This window comes from Apteryx mantelli, chromosome 17 (genome assembly GCF_036417845.1).
Source record: "Apteryx mantelli isolate bAptMan1 chromosome 17, bAptMan1.hap1, whole genome shotgun sequence".
Lineage (NCBI taxonomy): Eukaryota > Metazoa > Chordata > Aves > Apterygiformes > Apterygidae > Apteryx > Apteryx mantelli.
The window spans coordinates 4,885,118-4,907,477 of record NC_089994.1 but is presented as its reverse complement, the minus strand read 5'-3'; the positions used below and the strand labels follow the sequence as shown (position 1 = coordinate 4,907,477).

General features: G+C 42.2%; 1 long non-coding RNA gene across 4 annotated transcripts in view; it reads right to left on the bottom strand.

Moving 5' to 3' along the window:
• Window positions 1-681: 681 nt before the first annotated feature.
• LOC136993565 (uncharacterized) overlaps window positions 682-22,360 on the bottom strand; it is a 93,956-nt gene continuing 72,277 nt past the window's right edge. Inside the window, exons 2-7 of one of the 4 annotated variants that reach the window (XR_010885939.1) lie at window positions 15,059-15,209; window positions 14,589-14,814; window positions 8,714-8,837; window positions 5,985-6,233; window positions 3,902-4,017; window positions 682-1,706 (exon numbers count right to left, since the gene is read on the bottom strand). This is a non-coding gene — a long non-coding RNA (uncharacterized lncRNA). The remainder of the gene's footprint in view (window positions 1,707-3,901; window positions 4,018-5,984; window positions 6,234-8,713; window positions 8,838-14,588; window positions 14,815-15,058; window positions 15,210-22,360) is intronic. The other 3 variants (XR_010885938.1, XR_010885940.1, XR_010885941.1) reach the window with 3 other exon arrangements.

Genomic DNA, 22,360 nt, shown 5'->3' with positions numbered 1-22,360 from the left:
CAGCCAAAACAGCAACTTCTCCAGTAGACCGTGGTCGGGTCGCAATTACTCCAAGAAAATTTTCTGATCGTGGAGGAACTATCTTCAGGTGGTTGCCACCAGCGTGATTTCAATCTTTGTCTAGATGTTTGTCCTGGACGTTCAAGGTAAATCAGGGTAAATCCTTCCCTCCGGCCTGTTCCATGCGGTGTGCACGGAGCCCATGCGCGGAGCTCCCGGAGATGTCAGCGCAAGCCTCATGCATGAAGTGAACGCAGGAAGGCAGCTGAAATCTGCTCTGCGGCTAAGGCATCTGCATTGCAGATTGGAGAGGAAAATCTTGCCCTAAGTGCCAAATCTCATTTTTTAAGAGCGAAACTATTTTTGTTTTCTACAAGTGCAGAAAATGATCATTTGGGCAATACTGAACAGAGTAATTTAAAAGTAAAAATGCAATCTTCCTGTCATTTGGCAAAATATTTTAAAAATACTTAATGTAAATTTTTTAATTTTTTTTTAAAACATTTTTGTTCCCACACATGTTTTTAAGCTTCTGTGAAACAGCAGCTACTGACAGAAGCAACACTTCTATATTTATTTGATTGCTAATATTCAAAACAACTTTGAGAACTTAAACTAATGTGCAGGGATAACTTTATTTACTATTGATGTGGTGAAGGACAGGACCATTAAGGAACAAATCATAATCATACCAAAGTAAGTGATTTTATTTTGATAGGAACAGGTTATAGTCATATCAGTACAGCAACATTTCATGTTAGTTTAGAACAAGAAGAAAAGAACGTCATGTAAAAACTTCAATGTAGAAATTAAAGGCAAAAATTTAGGTGTGGGTAAGCACATTCTCCCTCATTCAAATTTGGGGATAAATTTCTGGTTGAGCACATTTGCTCGTGGCTATCACAGGGACTATAGGATATTTCATCTCATCTTTATTTGCCACCTCCAGTGTTTGAAAAATGAGTGGCAGGGAAATAAAAAGCTTCCTTGTTCTCTTTTTCATACACGAGACAATGTTTTTTCTTTCTCTTCCCACCCCCCTCGCCATTTAATGATAAATCCAACGTGCAATTTTCTGCCATTTCAAAGCCCCGTTTAAGTATAGGTTTAACGCACACTTACAAAGAGTGGATACATTTACTGATACACCTGATGATCTGAAAAATAGGTGCTTTTGCTTACAAAGTGAGTACCGTGGAAGCTTTGTGTCATATTTCAGCTGGAAGTTGGTTACCTCAGTAGAAGCGTGTTTTGCAGCAATGCCTTAGAATGAAGATTGCAGTGACGGAGCAGCGAAACAGACGGGTTCTGCAGTGTCACCAGCCGTGGGACCTCAAAAGAACTTCCTTTGGCAGATAAATTACTTTTTAAAAATCAATGTAGTAAGTCCGTTCAAGAATCTTTAGCCTCAGCTCACTTGTCTAAGCAACGGTAAAGGTCGGCCTCTTTCTGCGTCCACAAGACAAAGCTCCAAGCAGCCCTGCTGCTCTTTTTTCCTCAGTTTGAATATGGTGATGCCTTTAACAGATACCTGCATTAACGGTAGATGATACTGTTTACATATTTGGTAAATCCTTTCTGCGAGCAGCAATCTGTGAACGCTGACCCCTTCCCTGACCTCAAGAAATTTCCATAGATTTTCAGATGGGCCGTCAAGACCGTGACTTGTGACTCATTCTGGCATCTATTCAGCAAACCAGTGGTTCCTGCAAAGGAGCAAACAAGACCACAGAACCGAATAATTTTGCTTCATATTACTGCCTAGTGACACTGTTTTTCATCATTCAGCTTTCCTTTCTCTGTTTGCATATGTGTCCTTCAAGCAGCTATACCCCTGAACAACCCCTATATTAATCCAGACCATCTCTTCTGGCTTGGATGAAATAGAAATAATGACTTAAGCTGAGATTTGAGGTAACCATAAATGAAATTTGGCCCTGGCATCAAAAACATTTCAGGGAAGGGACATGGTCTTAGTTACTGTGTGTAAACAATCCATCTGTTACCCAGACAAAGGATTTTTTAAGAGTGTTCAGTGTATAACTTCACGGGATGGCATGTTGTAAATGTTTGAGATGGCTCTTCATCGTTCTTCCTGTGATTGCCCCTGCTCCGTATAGAGTAAACTGTCAATTAATGAGCAAATGAATAGGACCCACCTACCAACCATGCTGGCACTGGCTGTACTTTTATATCCAGAGAAACAATTACCTCACTATCTGCTTCAGAAAAGGAAAACAAGAAAAAAAACTCGACGCTTACTGACATACTTGTTTTGAACATTGTGTTCATTTCTTTCCTCCTGTATCAATACAGTTAGATCATGTTCTTTTTTCATCAGGTTACAGTACATTTCACTCTGTCAGCATGATATAATTTGCAGCCGAGGTGATATATCTCCCTTGCTGAAATAAAGGAGCTTTTCACGATACTTAACAAAGCTCCGATTCTAATCACATTCATCACTATTTGGTTCTGCAATTTGCTGGAATATTTACATTAAGTAAAACAAAGTGATCTGAATAGACAATCTGAAAGGGCAAAATAAGCTCTAAAGATTAAGAAACCAGCTATAACCAAACGTCTAAGAAAAGAACATGGTAGCACTTGAAAAGTTGCCATTTAAACCCTTTACTGAGATTTAGCAAGGGAAAAAAGGTCTGAAGGAGACAAATCAAAATTTAATTATAGTAAAATGACTTAAGAAATACTTACATAGGATTTTGCGTTGCCCTTTCATTTGGTCCAGGAATGTTAAATACAATATATGAATTGTGATACATGAGGCAGGCAATGAATAAGGGAGTGGGGGGACTTTTCTCTCAATTCATGTTTTGAATGGATTCCCTGTATACCTTTCTTGCATAATAATATTCATATTTTAGCACCAAGATAATTTTAGGAGTGTTTTCTAATAAATAATGGCCACATTTGCAAAAACTGATGCCTGTAATTGATTCCTGTATTTTGTATGAAAAGTCATTTGTGAATGAGAAGGACCTAATTTATACTCATGTCACCTGCCTGCATACTTGTGAATTAATTTACATGCAGCATTTTGAATGCTATGATAATACCTTTTCTATATAATGGGGCTTAAGTCCTTTACAAGCACCAATTATCCTATGGTGCAGGGAGGTATTGTCCTCATTTCTCATGCACAGAAATTGAGGTGTAGAGCCACACAAGGGCTCCGCAGCAGTGACAAAAGTTGTATTAACTAGTTGTCTTCAGCTGAGAGAAGAGATAATGAAGACAAAGAGCTGTAAATCATGAATGTTATGGATAAAATGCATAAAATACTATTATTTACTGTCCCTTACATTATAAGAATCAAGGGTTCCCAGCGAAGAAATCTGATAAATTAGTTTAAAAACATACAGAAAACAAAGATTTTTTTAGACATTTCATCACTGAAACTGTGGAAATCATTGATGCAGGATCATGTGGAGGCAACAGGGTTTGAAAGGGATTGAAATATGTCATGGAGGACTAATCCATTGGCAGTCATTAAACATGATGATTTAGATGCAGCCCTCATAAGGATACACCTTAAACTACCAATTGCAAGGAGCCAGGAGGGTATGAAAGGAAGACTTTGTCCTATACATAGCCTATATGCAGCCTTAGTTTACCCAGCATGACAATTACTGTTTTTATGCTATTTAGCTGCCATATATATATGGCATGTATAACATACATAATAACACATATATAACATATATATAACATATATATAACACACACATATCATATCTATATATATATAAACACATATAAAACATATATAAAACATATATATATATATAAAAAAGCCAGGTGAGCAGCCCTGACATTCTCGAAGAGTTTTCAGACAGTTTCTGCCTGGACTTGGAGCAGAGAGGTAATCATGGATACAGACCGTATATCAAAACCGTGGAAGGAGGTCTGGATTCTGAAACAAGTCTGGAACTTGGCACTGGCCTCTGTATTCTGGCCTGGGGCAGGAGCAGCCAAAATACCACAAGGATCATCCACCTGATATTGCAAGATAACAATTTAACCACTTTCATAAAAAAAAGAAAAAAAATATTATCCACAGCTTCTAATCCAGAATTCATCTTAAGCTTGACCCAAATCCTTTTCCCCTTCATCTGGTGTCTAAATTCTTTGAGCAGGAATGAGCAAACCGTCATAGAGCTGTCCAGAAATGCAGATATACTTCCAGTATGTAGACATCTGAAAACAGAGACCTAACACCGTTTTCTTCCTCCCACTCCTGCTTCTTCAGAGAGGAAGGGAGACATCAGTTCCCAGGGAAGAAACGATTCCGTAAAGTTTGCATGTTTCTTGAGCCCAGCTGACGGCTCTGTCCCCCTTCGGAGAAACCCTCCTTCCAGGAGCCCCCAGAGAGAGCAAATCGCGGCCGGCGCTCAGGCAGAAGCGGCTCTCCAACCGCATTCCCCAGCGCGGCCTGAACTTTCGACCCTTTCGTATACTCTGATTACTGGAACCAGCAGGATTATTTCCACGACCTACTTTCGAGTACTTTTTGCTGCTGCCGAGCGATATGGCCCAAGTGCTACTTGACGCTGGAGTTTTAATGTGGCAGGACTGTTCAAGTGTCACATTAAAACTTGCATGTAATGGAGTGGAGCTTGTGAACTCTGTACAGCTACGTGGCTATTTCCCACCGAGCAGCTTTTAAGAAGCATACTCTCTGCTCCCGGAAGGTCCCAAGACATTGCGGCAAAAACTTTTTGCATAGTTCTCAGTTTCTCAAGCTCATCGTGGCCTCCAACCTAAAGTCAGAAGAACGGAGAGACAGGGCCAAAGCGAATTTTCCTCCGGGCTTCGTTAATTAGCCAGCTGTGGCTGCGGGATGAGCATGGGTCTGCCCTCCTCCAGACCCAAAGGTATGACCTGCCCTTGTCACGCAGCAACGTGCTGCCTGTATTAAATCCAATTACCAGGCTGGTGCCTGCTTCTGCATCCTCCATCCTACCCACTTCAGAGATGAAGTCTAACCCTTCGCTTTGTCTGCTAATATACCCTTTTACATTTAAGCTTTCTTCAAACTGTCCTAGCCTCAGAAGTTCATCGTTTCAGAGACACCAGGTACTCTGGTATCTGGGAAACTGGTATACTTGCTCTTCCTAAGACTGAACTCACACCGTAAGATACGCTGTAAGAAAGGTTTTCGCCCTTTTGAGTTGCTTTACTTCAGCTGGTCCCAACTCTTGAATTCCTTTCACAAACCAGACTGTAAATAATAGATTGTGTCAAAGTCCTAGTGAGAAATTACAGAAGCCTCTTCTGATTCAGCCAAAGACTAGACATTTTGCAGCGTAACCCATTGCCTTTTCTTCTCGCTGAAGAGCTACATACGACACAGGTTGTAAAACAGAGTGCCTACATCTGTGTGGCTATACAAGCCTAACGCTCGTAGGCCAACAGTATCCCTGCTAAAGCCGGGGGAAGCACATTGATAGAAATGAAAAGAAAATCAGGCACCCGCTGTTTTATACGAGGGCTTGCTTTGATTGCAGCGTGCAACGAGCGGATTCTTCTTGACAAAGCCGTATCTTTATTACATATTTAAATGGGTCTATCTAAATCTGTAAGGAAGTCGGGCAGGAGCTGCCCCAACAGAGTTAAACACGGCCATTTGACTGTCAGGGTTGAATTGACATCTCTTCTAACTATTTTATGTTTCTTTTTGATATCAGGATAGCTGAGTTTTTGCTTGTAATTCTCAGTATAGTTTTAATTACTGCCTGAACAGCCTCCACCCAGCAGCTTATCTACATTACTGCTGCTTGACAGGGCTGTAAAAGTAGAGATAAACCCGATAGCAGGAGGTCCACTGCCTTAATGGCCATTGGCTTCAATAATTAACAAGCAGGGGAAAGAAAAACAAATACTGAGCAGCAGGCCAGGCTGAAGACTCCCTGGTGAGGGGAGCTCTTTTCACTGGGTGCAGCTTCCACTCGCACAGTTTTTACCTTATTTTCTGATGCCTCTTTCTTCCCCAGAAGTCTCTCGAGCCCCTGCATCTCCAGCCAGACCTCTCAATTTTTTGTGGTCCCTCTCCCCAGGGCCCAGCAACCCTCCTGCAGGTCCCGTCCCGCCGCTGCCACAGGCTGCGCATCACCTCCATGTGCCTCAGAACCAAAGAAGCTGCAAGTTGCTCTTCATATGAAAATAAATCATCGCTGCTATCTTTAAAAATGCCAAATGTCATGTGGGAATGCCTGAAAGAATAATCGTATGTACATTTAAAATAACACTCTATATGATTAAAATATTTGCTTTGTCTGGGGGCAGCAACTTTTTTCCCTTCCTGTTTTATGTTGAATAATTTCCTGGGGCGCCACAGAATTATGTAAAAGTTGAAAAAATTGTGTGAACTATTTTTTAAAAGAAGCAATGAAAAGATGTACTATACTCTACAGGAAAACTCTGAATAATGCAAACATCTTGGGGTTACCATAACGTGAAAAATGGTCTAGTTGTTCTAATGAGTGAAATGCTGAGTGAAAAAAATGTGTGAACCCCCCTAGTCTACGCTGAGCTTCCTGGATCATTCAAGCACAAGGACAGGGAATTCATACCACCTGCTGCAGGTGAAATGAAATCCTAACACAGTTATTCCAAAGAACAGGCGTGAAAGCTCTCAGGATGGTTGTGCTGGACACAGATTTCCCAGGCTCTGTCCAAATCAGAAAATAAAACCGCTGGTGAATAATCCTGAAGCATAATACTGGTTTAAGCCCAAAGACCGGAACGCGTGCGGATGGGCATGCTAAAGCCCTCCCAGGTTTGGCTCACCTCCACGGCTGCACCGTTTTGAAGCAAGTGAGATAGGATGCCTTCTGCGTACCTCGGCTGGACGTGCTGGCCCGGGGCTAAGACCAGGGCTCGCTGCGAGATTTTGCAGGAATCCTGGCGTGCCGTAGGGGACGGGATGGGTTGTTTCAGCTAGTTTGCATCCACACAGGCACCTATCCAGGGCAGGACTGAACAACACTCAGAAAGTGAAACTAATCTAAACAGTATTAGGCAAGACTGTAAACAGTTCAGAGCACTTCTGTAAAGCACAAGGAAACACAGTAGCAGGATCTGTTTGTTCTCCCATGGTAAATATCTCGACTGGAGAAATCCGTAACAAACAGTCTTTAAAGAGCTGTAGCCCCGAGTAATCTGGGTGGCCCTCGGCCAATATCCCTTAGTCTGTAGGAGGCCTAGTTGGAGCCATGTTTGTAACCAGTCTTGACTGACTGACACTCATCCTTCTCCCTCCTGTTAAAAAAAGTAAGGGTGTCCTTGCCTGCTTGGTGTTTTTAAAGGAGCTGCTTTTACTAGTGTTATGCAGGAGAAATAAATGCGCACGTTACTAACAAGCCACGGAAAAATCCGGTAGCATATCTGGAGTGTCTACACTTCCGGCTCTTCATAACCCAAAGGGAAATACTAAAATGGCCATTCCGTTGCCATGTAGTAAAAGTCAGAATTGGTCCCCAAGCTTTGACTTGTGTTGTTCCTCAAATACGTCAGAGAAGAGAATCTGCACAGATCTTTTCTGAAGTCACAGTGTGGATGGAGCACAGGACCTGGACCCAAGGACCTCAAAATAGAAGAGACTGGACAGGCTGCCTTAGCACAGACAAGGGTTTGGTGTAGCTCTACAGCAAAGGACAAGACGGTGGATTGACTGTCTTGAAAAGAGACTTCCCTAACTTTTTAAACCCTTCCAACCCTTCTTTTTAAACCCTTCCAAACCCAAATTCCCATACACTTATAAGGGTGCTCTCTCATGTGTAAAAGGGGATGAAAAGTTAAAAAAGGGTTCTAATATTGTTATCTTCGTGATTCTTTTTTCTCCATAACTATTGTAGCATGCTCAGGACCAAGAAACTGCAACGAGTTAAATGTTTTTAGGCTTAAATGATTGTAAAACACTACCTCCCTATAAAACTATTGCAGTATTTAAATTTTATGGTAGGGGTTTTTTTGTTTGTTTTTGTTTTTTTACAGGTAGCTTATACTACAGCCTCCTTGAGTTCTTTAGTTCTTTAATAAACACATGACTGTTCCCTGGGCTTTCCTCTACTCCAGCTATAACTGAACTCAGAAGCAGCCGTTTCTCTATAAAGGGATACGAAATGTTGCGAGCCTGTGGGGGTGCGGGTGCATCTGAACATAAGAGAATGCTGTGGAAAGCGCAGTGCAGTGAGATTGCTGTTTTGTTCAGAAATTTGTCATGGGTCCAACACTCAGAGGTAAAAACAGTCAAGCAGGAGACGGTAGAGCTAAATAGTGAAGTAGGACCTCTGAGCTGGATTACAGAATTGTAAAATGACATAACAAGCGAATATGAATAAGTCCTTATTGTTTCAGTAAAATAGCCACAAAATATGTCTCCTTTAAACTCACTGGTTGCACTTTCCTTTTTTGGGCTCTAAATAAATTTTTCCTTCTGTGTCTCTCTCTGTACCAGAGTTTTCTTACTGAATATAAATGGATGGGGTATTCCCTCTGTTCCCCACTAGATATGTGTTTTCTTTCTCTGCTTTATCCCTGTGTGCTGGAGAGCCATGGCCAGGGTTGGGGAGCTCCAGAGAGGGAGGTCCAGCACAAGCATGGCAGGGGAGATAGAGCCGCGTGCATCTTTCATTGCCTAGAGCAATCATCAAAGGTGAACCCACTAATAAACTGTCTCAGATGGACTTACCTCTCTGTGTACGTTGCTGCCCTTACGCCTGAAGATATTACTTTATGAGGAGATTGACCTACAAAGTCCAAAAGATTTGAGGACACCTGAGCCAAATTCTTGTCCAGGACTCAAACAACATGATCTAGAAAAACAAAAAACGAAAAGAGAGAGTTTTCCTTAATCATCTTTTCCCCTGGGAACAAGAAATCCATCTTGAAGTTATCTTCTCTAAGCTACTGACACCATGTTTCTTCTCCCCTTACTTGATTCTACTGCCATTTTCATCATTCAAGAAAAGCTAATTTATCTACCCTGAATTTACTTTCTTTTAGAGATAATAGGTACAGCAGGTACGGCTTAGACCTAGGTACTGCTCCCAGCACTGCTATTGGTCTGCTGTGACCTTAGGCAAGTTATTTAACCTCTGAATGTCTCAATTTGCCAGTCTGATGAATGGTGATGAAAACTATTTCATGATGATATACTTAAAAAAAGAGTTATTAAATACCTTGCAATTACTGGATGAAGATTATTTTTAGCCCTTCAACACGATTCCATCTCTTACAAGATATTCAAAGTAGCTATTGTCTGAGCTTGGTGCCCAGCCACTTCTGAAGTGACAAGTTAATTTTCTTAGCAGAACAACACCTTACAGACATGTCTCAGCTCTGTATCCTCCTTTCCCAGATACATGGCCTTTTCTAAACTTATTTCTTGAAGGGCAATGAAATACATGTTTCTGGCTACGGAGCCAGACAGCACTTGTTACTAGGTCAGCCAACCATGATAGCTTATTTCAAATGGAGATGAAATGAAGGATTGGTGTATCTAATTTTTTAACGTGACACTGTTCAATTCATTCCTTCTTCCCAGTCATTCGCCTTAGAGTATGATCTTTGATTCCACTTGCTCTTGTGCAATGCTCAAATTACCAACAGCTGATCAAATAGCACAGTTTCTAAGCAGCGATCCCAAATTCTTGGGGAACCACAGAGGACATAGAAATTTGACCTGACCTGCTTAACCCTGTCTGACCTTCTCTGCCCTGCAGTCTGACCTGACCTCACTCCTTTTATTCCCCCCAGCACACTTTAATAGAATCCACCAGAGGAAAGCAGTGGGGGAAGAAGGAGTCAGTCTACCTTAACATCTTATTTCAGAGACATGTTTCCTTAGCTAAACATTCTAACTCTCAACAGCGATTTCCAAATTGCTGGAACATTATCTCCCACCTCACCACTGTAATCAGTTCTTTGCCTGGCACTTATACCAAAGTATTCTTGAGTCACCATGCCTTTGCCAGCAGCAACTTCAGAGCAAACAGAACACATTCCTCAGTAAGAATTGCTAGATATCCCAGAAAATTTCCTTATTCTGTAGATGAGAGTTTGGGAATTTTATCCATCATTTTGATACTCACTGCCAACATGCTTATATTTGTTTACAGAACACTGGGAGGTTGCAGTTTATGCTCACATTTTGCTGCTATATAATCCTCATCATGATATAATAATAAATAATCATAAAGAATTGCAAGAACAAACCATCCCATGTAAGAAGGAGCCAGGATTAGCAATAACCAGACTACTGGATTTCAGCCAGTGACTCCTCATCACTTACTCCCCTCACTGTTTCAAAAGCACAGAGATACTTCTGTCTTTCCAGGAGACCTGTATTTGCAGGCAAGCCTGGAAACTCAGAGACATAGCAGATGTCTCCCCCCCTTTAAAATTTTTCCTTTTCACTTACATAATGCTAATTAATTTGGGCTGAAGATAGCTGAAATCTCCCTTATCCCTTGCTTCCACACCATACCTTCCAGACTTGCTGCTCTCAAAAACAGTCTGAACAGCATTACTCTATGCTTTCCTGCCAAATTCATTGCGCTATTTTAACTAAACCCCACACCTCCCCTTGCCACCATAACATGAAGTATCACTGCTTTTGGATGGATAGCATCCCTTTGCACTAAGAGGGACAGGTTGGTTTCCGGAATATACATTCACAACCATTTCCCAATTAATGTAAAGAAAGGCTTGTGTCTTCTCAAGGACAAAGACGTTAAAAATTGTGCACGCACGGAAAAGAAACAGAACCACTGAAATGGAAGGAATCTATGCCAAGGAGATCCTACGTATGGAAATTCAGTGGCATGATGTGGTTCCACTGGAGGGTGGAGAGGAACTCAAGGGAATATCAAACATTTCATCTAAAAAAAATGGGTTATCTCATGTCACTAGGCTGATCTGGAAATCAGGATGATTCTGTAACTTTGGCATCACATGATGCGTGGGAAGAGTTGGCAACATGAAGCTCTAGCGCTCTCCAAGCTCAGCTGGCATCAGGAAGACCATGTCTGATTGGGAGAACGGATGCGAGGAAAACCAAGTACGCCCCAACCGGAGACTGCAGCACACCCAGAAGAACAAAGCTGGACAGAAAGAATCCAGCTCCAAAAGCTAGGGCTGGCACCATGAAAAGTCATGCTGATTATTAACTGCTCTCCTAAAAGAAGATTTGGAATACAGTATACCTGTCCCAGCAGATCTAGGAGCTGGCATATTTTTTTTTAGAATAGGAAAAAGCAAACTTACCTAACCAAAAGAGTCCTCCTGTAGTCTGATGAGATCCAGTTCCCAAGACCTTCCCCAAATTTGCCCCAGTAGTTTCATATTGAAAAAGCCAAAAAGCCACGGCATATGGCTAGATTTCTCATTATGAAACTCCTAACACCCACAGCATCGTGTTCACCTTGCAACATTTCTAACCCCAGGGTAATCTACGTATCCCTGTCTTACCAAGAGTCTGGGCATCTGGCTGCTGGCTGTTTCTGCCCGCCTGCTTGTTTCATACTATAAATCCTTCAAGACAGATTGTCCGTTTTTGTTGTTTGGAAAGCTCACAGCACAGAAATAATAATGTCACTACTGCCACCACTGCCACATCACTGTGACTTAATTCATCAGTTTTTCACCACTAGAAAACACAGGTCAAAGTACGTATTTTATATATTTGAACTGAAAATTGGATTCAGCAGCCTCACTCTAGCTCTTGTGCACACCATTAAAAGAGCCCATTTAGGTGAATGACAGCATCTTGCTCACAAGAAGGCCTGAACTGGAAACCAAGATCTGGCAGAGGAGCTGTTGCAAGTCAAACGTGATGTGCACTGACATAGCTACTCAGGGAAATCTGCCCAGCACACTCTTCCTCAGCACCTGCCAAACACCAGTGCTATCCTTCCGTCATGCTGCTGTAGGAGCCCACAAAGTTATTACTTTGAATATTACTTATATGTATTGAGGACGATCCTGATTCAGCCAGGAGGTAATAAAGAGTTCCTGAATTTTCTTCATACTGCCCATGTTTTCCCTTTGCATCTATTGAGATACCCTTTAATGAGTCTGAGAATGCACAAGTCTGATGAATATTGGCACAAAAAGTGGACTTATGCAATGAATTACCTCCAGCAAAGGCCTGAGTTTGCTGCTTTTAGCACGCCTCTGCTGATCTAGCATGCAAGAGAAGCTGACGTGGAGATGAGGACACAAATATGCTACCATGTCAGCAAAGCTCCCTTATTGGACTGTGTAAGACACTGGAGGGGGCTTATTTTTTCTGATGGCAAAATAAAATTGCATGATGAACAGTATACCCATTCCTACCTATCCAGAAGGAAGAAAATATTCATATGGAGAAACAGCAGAGAGGAACCAGCAGAACTGTGGCAGGAAAAGTGCAAACAGGGAATAGGCTGACACTGATAGTATTTTCAACAGCTGATAGAGATTTCTTCATGCTGTGCTGTTTGGTCACTCTTTTCACATCCACATTTTCACAGTGTTTACACCTCAGTCTCATTTCACACTTGCCCCTGCCTTCCTATCCTTTTTGCTGCATTTTCCTACCTCTGATCCACTTCCAGAAATCTCTTACCAACCCCCACACCACCACCAAAAAATAACATGATTTTTGCTACCATTACCTTCCTTGATCATTTTGTTTTTAACCATTTGACTTCTTATCTGCTATATGTTCTTCTTGCCAGACACTATCTACTATTCTAACTTCACACAAAGGGGGCCCAATTTTGGCCTGCTCTGTCCCCCTTTAATTATAATAACAAAGGTATTTGATTAACTATTTCCATTCCCAGCACTTTAAGTATTAGCGATGCAGGAAAAGAAATGGGCCATCCTAGACAACAGATCTGCCTAGTTTGATTGCTCTTAGTCCTGGTTCCCTTCTTTTAAAGTAGCTCATCTGAACTCCATTTTCTAAAAGAAAAACCACAGCAAGTATTTCCTGAAGATATTTGCTTTCTCTGCTTCAATGCCTTCCTTGGTAATTTATTATCTTCTGTGTAAAATATTTCTTCCTATTTATTTTTGGATTCCAAAATTATAAAGAAACCTTCCTCCATTTTTCTTTATTGTGTTAAAAGCTAGCTCCAGTGCAGGACTAAATTCCTAAATCTCAGCTTTCCAGCTCAGGAATCCTTTACCCTAACCCAGGCATCTAAGTTAGGGTGATACAAGAAAGACATCTAAGTTAGAACAGATGACTCTCTCTCTGGAATTGCCCTCTAGTCTTCCTGGATTGCAGGAGCAGCCCAGAGTTATTGCTCAGGATGGAGGCCAAAACCCTGCGTTACCTATTTAGTCTCCTCCTCAACAGTCCAGGAAAAAGACACTCCCTAATGCCAATCAACAGGAGACAGGGAGGACAAGGACTCTACTCCTTTTCTGATGTCAGTGGCCCAGATTCATATTCAGAGCTGAAGAAAGGCATTTCCAGGACCTGTAGCTTGGCATCTCCTCTTCAGGACAGGCCCCTCCAGCCTTTTTTTTTTAATGGAACAGAGAGCACTTATTTCAGAACAGCCCAAGAGGCCTTCCTCACCTTTCATACAATAGTCCAACCCAGCCATACTCCTGTGCAGGAAAAAATGGAAGATTTTTGGGGCTAGAAAGGGAGAGCCTGTTTGTGCAGCCTAGTCCTTATGACATAGCCCTGGAAGAAGGTGGTCCAGGCTCTGGTCCACGCTTCCAGGACTGTTCTCCAAGTTTCTGTTAATCAATTAGTGAATAGGTTATAAAATCTTTCATCGTATCTAGCCCTAAGGAACAAATTCACACAGCCTCCATTTTACCAACTTCCATATACTTAGTGAACCCTGGGCTACCTTTAGACAGTTGTCCGCTCAGTGCCTCCACGGACCTTTTGAATCTCCTCATGGGTGCGTAGCTCTTTACACCAAATAGGCATGGGAGCTGAGATGAACGTTATACTGTCTTAATCACCAAAATGACTTGACCTGGATACCCTGGAGGCAGCCTCCCTCCACAGGAGTGGCATCCAAGGGTGGCAGCAGGGGCAGAATTACGCTTTCCAAATAGCCCAATCAGCTTGGGGAAAATCATTCCTTGTTTTGGACCACTGCCATCCTTGCCCCAAAAGAGCAAGCATTCCCTCATATTCGAGACAAATCAGCCCTGGCAGAAGAGAGGGATGAATTTTCTGTCTCTGTCAACTCTAATATTTCATCCGCTGTTTTTCTGTGTGTATTCATACACTCGTAGAGCGAGCACTACCACTTAAGTACAGCCCTTTCTGCAGTGGAAAGTGGTAGTTATACAAAGCTGCTGTATCCTGTTAAAAGATGAAACTGTTCAGGATAACGAGAGCAGGATCCTCAACGCACCTGAAACTACAGAGGGAATCTAGGCAGGCAAAAGAGAAGTACTTAGCGCAGGCTGGAATCTCAGCAGCTACCAAGTTTCTCATCCCTTGCAGAAAGTGCTCATACGCAACGGGAGGTCAGGGCTGTAGTTTTAAGTCCCATCAGAAAAAATGGCACTTTCAGCAGGCAGCACGAGCCCCCCAAACGCACCGGTGAGAAGTACTGCGTACCGACCCCATTGCACATTTCCTAACGCTCTTGCTCTGCCGCTCTGACTCCCACACTGTAACAGCACAGACCGCTGGCCCCAGCCGAGGTTAGTTCTGCCCTCCGCAGGCTCCCGCCGTGTTTCCAGCACCGAGGCACAGATCTGAAGAGCAGAGCTGTAACATTCGGAGTCGCTTTGTCAGGTGCAACGCTCGGTGCCGACTCCACCCTGCACGGATCAGATGAATGATTAGAGAAAAGGGCTTGAGGCGGTGCTGTTCGCAAAGAATCTAGCGCACAAGGATTTGCTCAAAGATGAAATTTCCTCCTTACCAAAGCTCATAAATATCTTTAAAACCTTAAGCAAATAAATGGGCCATTTTTCTCATCGTACAGAACCATTGTTCTCCCTGCAAAGCCACAGGGGCTCAGCTCATACAAAAACCTGAGGTTTGTACAGATCCAAGGCTTACCTCTGGCAAAAGAGGAGGAGAACATACAGCTTTTCATATCGGCGCACATGGCACCCTCAACCTGTGCCTGCAGTTTTTCCGACACTGCAGCGTGTTTTTGATCTCTGGGACAGCTCCCTGAACAAGCTGATGGGCAGTGTTTCCCTCCGTCCTGTAAGAGAAGGTACTAAAGCTGATCACTAATGATCCAACAGCTCTTTTCACAAAGACGGAAGCTGAGGCACAAAAGATAGAGCTAGATATGTGCCCAGCCTTTGAGGAAGCAGTAGCAGAGCTGGAAGCTGGTCCTGGGTCACACAGCTACCTCCAGCAGCAGCCAGAAGACCGTCCTGCCCCAGGTTCCCACAAGGCACTTACTGTAGACTCAAATGAAAAAAATTAATTATTAAAAAGCAAAACATGTCTCAGAGTTTAACAGCTATGAGAGAGACTGCTCAGCCACCAAAGGTACGCTTTTAATAATTAATTGCTGTTTTATTTAGCACAGAAGGAACCATCTTAAATCAAAATTAAATCCTTGTGTAAAATGGGTTCTTTGAAAAGAGCCACTCAAAGAAAGGGAGATAAAAACATTGTCACAAGAGGAAAAAGAAGTCCCATAAAAGCCTAACCTGAACAGAATCAGAAAAAGACTTTTTTAAAAAACATACAAAAATGTTCTTCAGTTCCATATATTGGATATAACCCTTATGGATTTATTCCACTTGCCCTGCCACTATTCCCACAACCCTGCTGAAATTTCACTCACTGAGCAGCACTGCAGGAAGCAAAGAGGTTTCCACCCCGCGATGACTTCTCCTGGCCGTGGAGGCCACACCGCAGCCACCCTGCTCCTCAGCCAGCCCTTCGCTTCCCTCACCCGTTCCCACTGCTGCCGTGCCACCACTGCCACCTGGTTTTGCTGGTCAGCTACGGAGCAAAAGAGCTATTTGGGCTGTAAGGAGAGGAGACGGCAGAGCTAGTCAGCGTAATGTCTCTCACTGCGGTAAATTAAAGCAGGGAGGACGGGATAGAGTACATAATAAATAGCACAGAGAAAAAAAATCTTATTTTTCATGATTACCTTCCAATGCATTAATAAAACCTGCTTACTTCGTCTACTCTCGAGAGAAGTAACATCTCAGATGTGTTTTGCAACCCAATTACCATAATACTGTATTAGTGCATAGGACTAAGAAAGTGAAAACACGTTAAAAAAATAAAAGACCAATTCTGCTGTCTAGTTCCCTTAACCAGTCGACTGGTTAAACTAAATGGTTACAAACTAGAAATAACTGGCCTGTAGCTACAAATCTGTGCAAGTATTTGTAGCGTAGCTACAAATTGGTAGGGTCCTTATTCCTGTGTACTGCACCGTTTTGGTTTCTAAGACCTTGGCTGGGCACGGAAGCACAATAACCTTTTTGTTTCAAGGATTGCTGCAAACTAACAGAAGAGACATACACACAGCGCTCTCATAGGGAGACATGGTGCTTTTCCACTGCAGTCTATATTAAACTGAATCTATTCTGAAAGCAGTTTAGCCTTTGAGTCCCCCAAAATTATGAAGAAAGTCCAAAAATTTAGATATGTACTTTCAGGAGTCAGAGCCACCTACTACAGATTCATGTATTCATGAGCTTGGAAATTGCCAACGACCTTCATGCTAAAGGATGTTAATGCAGGACTGGAGTCTCAAAGTGGAATTTATAACCCAGACTAGGACATCCTCTTCAAACCACATTTTAACTAAAGCATGCATTGAAATAGTTTTATTTTGAGTAATTTTATTTGTTTAACCTATCTTCAAAATCCAATTTTGAGGTGTGTGTTCCACTGCATTTTTAGTTATTTAGTAATCATTACTATCTCTTTCCTGCACTCTCAAAACCAGTACAGAAGTCAACATAGATGGTAAAAAAGGGGGAAAAGTTTTTGAAAAAAATCAAGATACTCCTCAACACAGGCAAAGCTGAAGGTCTGTAACCATGTTGCTGTCCTGATGTAAAAAGAAATTTTTTTGGGCTACTTCCTCCCTCTGTTGCTCTTTCTCAAGAGAGGCTTAGTGGCTGATACGAAAGGCATGTTGCACATCAAGCTCAAGGTGCCCAAGACAGACGTGGGACTGGAAAAGTAGGAGCTGCGTGAGAACCATCATCCGGGATTATAAGGAATGAAATACATTTGCAGAATTGCGTGCAGACCTAGTACTTGAAGACGGCGAATCCCAGAGCTCCAAATGAATGAGCCGAGCGAGGTGAGGAGTTTAAGCATGCTCCAGCCGTTTTGTTTCACTACTTAACAGTAACTATGATAACCAGAATCTTTTCCTTTGACTGGGTCACCTCAGCTATGGTAGTTGTAGAAGAAGAGGCACAACTGGCTGCAGAGGGGTGGAGTTTCACATATGAGATAATTCTGCTCATGAGAAATAAATTAGAAACATTTGGAAAATAGGGCGTGTAAGCTATTACTGCCTGAGGGCAGCAGGAAATTATGAGAATAGTAGTGTATGCATGTCTTTTGCCATTATTTACCTTGGCATTCAATAAGCCATGTGCAGTTGCCAGAGCAACTTCCATATCACATGGTACCAAAGCTACATGGATATTGTTTCTCCTTCACAGACAGACGGACAGACACACACACAGAAAACTTGAACTAGCAGGGCTGTTTTTATAAGGAATCCTGGAAAAAGTCAGCTTCAAATAGGGGTTTCCTCCTTTTTTGGAGTAAATAAACAAGTTCAAGGAATCCACTGGTTGGCTGAAAGAAATGTTCATTTTGGACCCAGCCCTGAAAACTATGAAGAGCCTTTAGCTGGAACCTCACCATGGCCGTGCTGCCACAGAAAATCTGCAGTCACATCCTATGTCAGCAAATGTTTTCCAGCAGTACTTGTCACAAGTGAATCCTACATTGGATTTTGAATTCTCAGTAAATCAGATTTCAGCCTGAACATCCCCTCATACCCTCTGCTTTCAGATATCGATGATCTAAACGCTGTCAAAGATCAAAACAGAAAAAACCCTGAAAATCATAAAGAGGGAAAAAAATACAGCAGGTGAGGCCAAGGGCAGGACCAAACTCTGCAGCCACAGATTTATGCCCTACTCCAGGCATCAGGGGACCTGCGACCTTGATGTCCAAGGTCAGCAGATGGTTATTAGCTGGGTAAGGTAACCAAAGGCTTGAAGTTAGACTTATAACTTAATTCATTTTTCATTAACTTATCTATAAAAGTTACAGAGAAGAAAAAAATCATGATGTACACGAGTCCCTTCCCAAGCCTATCAGATTTATACAGATCTGATATAAATTTCAAACTACACTGTAAGTAGTTGGGGGCCTCAGGGGCGCACTAGCAAACTGGTTTAGCAGGACAAAGCCACTCTGCAGTGAAACTCCCCCCAAAAATACAAAACCAGGCAAACAGATATTAAAAAATTAAGGAAGCTGAAAGCAGTAAGGCTGAAAGGGAAGGAAAGAGCCAACAAAATCAGCTGCTCCAAATGGAGCAGAGTTTTACATGTATCAACTCTCATGGGTTTTTGCGGTGGTCTTATGAAAAGAAATTGCCTTAAGTCATGAATGGGTTTCATGATTGTGAATTAAATCTATAACAATAATTAGTGGGTGTCTACTGCAGTGCAAGAGGAGACTAACAATTGCAATGCTGCAGTCACTCAAGTTGTTTACTCTGACATTTGCTGAATTGTGGGCTAACAAAATTTGAAGTGTCCAGAGCACATGTGCCTACGAGAGACCAGCACAACGCCAGAGCTCCATAACCTGAAATGAGGATGAGATGGATTATAATCCTCAATGCAGTGAGGTGAAGACGAAGGCAAAGGAGAAAGGAGGGCCAGGGCAGTCCAGGAGAGAGTCTGCTAGGAGACAGAGACCAGCAGCTCCCAAATCCTGGGGCTTCAGTCACAGCCTGGTGCTAACGCTGCTGTAGAGCATTTCCCCCTTTGGGAAACCTGTGGCGGCTTGATAAAGCTAGGACAACCCCCAAACCTTGCAGATTAATGGAGAAAAATCTCTTCCTTTTCTCTAATAATACCACGTAGCAAGGGTATCCTGTGTCACACCATTTATTCTGGTAAAAACATTTAGATTCCGAGAAGAAAAAGGGATACAATGTTGAGATGAGCAGGATGCAAGGGATAAATCAGATATTACAACAAATCATCTTCGATTATTCTCATATACAATAAAGTTCACTTTCCCTAGATTCTTTAAACTTTATTAGCTATTTTGTGTTTTACGTTAGGATCTCAAAGGAGTTTAGAAAAATTAGCTGATCAGAAAGCAGCTGGATGACAACGATACAAATAAATGATTCTGATTTTTTGGGGGGTGAAAAACATGGGGAATTTGCTCCCTACCGCTCATGATGTATTTGCTTTTTCGTTTTTTCTTGTTACCTACACCAAGAGCTGTTCTGGTGCTTTGTTCAGTCTCAAAATTTTGTAATAAATCTCACAGTTTTATAACGTTTTCTTCAGGCCTTACTTCTGCAGCCACATAACTGTCCAGAACCCTTTTTTCAATAGAAAAAGTAAGTTTATTACATTTTCCAGTAGTGGAGAACAGTGAAAAAAGCTAAAACAGAAGAATCATAGTTTCATTATTTCCACCCTTTTTAAATTCATATTTTAAAGGGCCTGACTGATGATTTTGGATGCATGGCCTTGCAGTAGCGATGTTAGTTTATGTTTGATTATGTCTACTATGAACATGGTTTTAATTGATATTTCTACCCAAGTTACAACATTTACCATAATCCAGTTTAAAAAGTACCACTCAGGAAGCAGACATAACATTATGCAATTTAGGTGGCCAAATGAAGTGCAATATAAAAACAAATTAACGTTTCACAAAACAGCCCATATGCCGAAAGCTGTTGGCATAGATCACTGAACGGATAGGTATGCAAAAGTGGCAATTAGTTCCTAAGGGAGTGACAAACCTGCAACAAGTTATTCAACAAGCTGTGGAGACTTCTGGAGTGATTCTGTGGCAGCTTCAGCTGATCTAAGAATGATTTTTACTGTCTTCAGTGGAACTGAGTACTCAAAAACCTTCTTCTATTAGATTGTGAGCATGTAAAATTAGGCACCACAAAAGTGACCTCAAGCATTCCGGCAAAGCCTTACCTTTGTCTTCAAAAGAGGTAGGATCTCCTTCCCGATGGACTGTGCTGTTTAGAAACATGTCAATCATTTTAAGTGTGGAAGAACAAAAGCGAGACACCACAGACGTCTTTCTCCTCTGCCTGCAGAAAGGTGTGTGGACTCTTGGGCCAGCATGATGGAGTCCAGCTGCCACAGATAAGCCAATCTGTGGCCTAGTTTCTTCATTTATAAAGGGAAGACGGTAACTATTGATTTCACAGGATTGCCAGCATATTCCCAGAGCACTTCTGAGATCTTCTTACAATGGACGTTATATACCCAGGACTGCAGCCCCCGTCTCTTTCTAGAGTGAATAATATCCTTGTACCAGCCATCTCTTCTGTTGAGCTCTTTCCAGAAAGGGCTCCAATAAGGTGGGGACAGAGGCTTTTACTAACAAAATTTCCTGCCTTTTTTTGCATCAGTCCAGTTGATGTTGCCCTGGGCTGTTTCTAGGCATCTCCTATAAAACTGATGCTTCACTTCTCAGTCTGAATCTCTGGTATAAACAGAGTCAGGAGTTGGCTGCCAGATTTTTAGCAAAACTGGTTGGAAGAAGGCTCTTGTTACAACACTAGTTCCATCGATACTTAAGGATGTCTTCAGGCACAAGTAGTTTTTAAAGAGATCACCTCCAGAATGGGTCCAGGGGAGGTGGATGAGAGCTCGGAGAAAAGACCAGAGGCATCACGTATGGCTTCTGGGGCCCAAATGATACATATAACGTACCTGTTTCTTCTGCTCCCATTTCCAGGCTGCATTGATATATACGATGAATCATGTCAGAAAAGCAGAAAAGCTAAAGACTTCCATTTGAATTTACAGGCTTGTTAAACCAAGTCAGATGTGAAGTCAAGTGAAGTTGACAGCATCTCTTGAAAGCGCTGAGCAGCAGGAACGTGCAGTGCAGCTGGCTCTGCCCAGGCTGGAGGAACACCATGGGGCTCTTGGGCTTTCTGAGGTAAAAATTACCCTCCTTGCACTGTGCAAAATCAATGACAGTGCTGTAGGGGACTGCAGCTACCAGCTGAGAAACACTCAAGAGTGCTATTTACTGACAGAAAGGGGACATTTTCCTGCCTCTAACTTGCAACTAAGGAGGCACGCAGGGCTGCTTGTGTAGCCATGCCTGCAGAGAAGGCAGCATGAGCGGAGGGAGTGTGAAATGAGCTGTTAAGCTCATGGGCTACAGGAAGACTGAGTTTACCTGCCAGCAGGTAAACCTAATACCTGCTAAAAGCAAGTGAGGAAGGAACAGCTAATACAAAAAATGGACCTCACGCTCACCTCACATGACTATTACACCTTTACAGGACCAATGCAAAGTTATTCTCGTTTAAATGAAGAGGGATCAAGACTGGTAGCTCAGTGGGGACAGTTGCTGGAGAGCTCTGGCCGGCTGAGGGTAGTTCTCAGCAAAGCAGGGCAGGTCAGCGCTGTAAATTTTTTCCCGTGCACGCATTGACTACTTGGTAATGCTTTTTAGCAGACTTCTTGAAAATGCCCATGAAGAGAAAGATCCATTATTTGATGGAGTTACAGACTAAGCTAGATTTCTGATGTTGCCCAGTTGGCTGAACCTAATCTAATGCAAGCAGCTGCAGCCACATCTCAATCTCGAAAGCACTGCATTTTTGAGTGCATGTATGAAATAACGGGAGGATGCTTTCTCAGAACCAGTACAAGTAGCCATAAACTAGAGTAGTTCCTCAGTGATGCAACAGTATTGGTTAAGGAATAAAGACCAGAAAAACTCTTCTCCTTTAACTTTTTAACACTAAAAAAGTAAAAAGAGCAAAGGAAGATAGTAAATAGTTAGCAGATGGAAGCCAAGCTCTGACAAGTCAAATTATCCCTTCTACAAAACTGACTTTCATCTAGGTGTTACCTACCTGCTGTACTAAGGTTGCAACACAGCTAGAGAGTGCACCGAAGTCTGAAAAGAGGAAAGAATTAATCCTTTGAATTGTGGTGCTACCACTGTGCGAGAGGCCCAAAGGGAAGGCTATGTATTTACACCCTCTGCATCACAATGTAAGAATTTTCAACTCATCACGCTAGAAACAAATCTATCACCACTTTGAAAGAAAATAAGTCCAGTTTTCCATCTACATATTCTGTTACTTGCTTTCTCATTTTACTC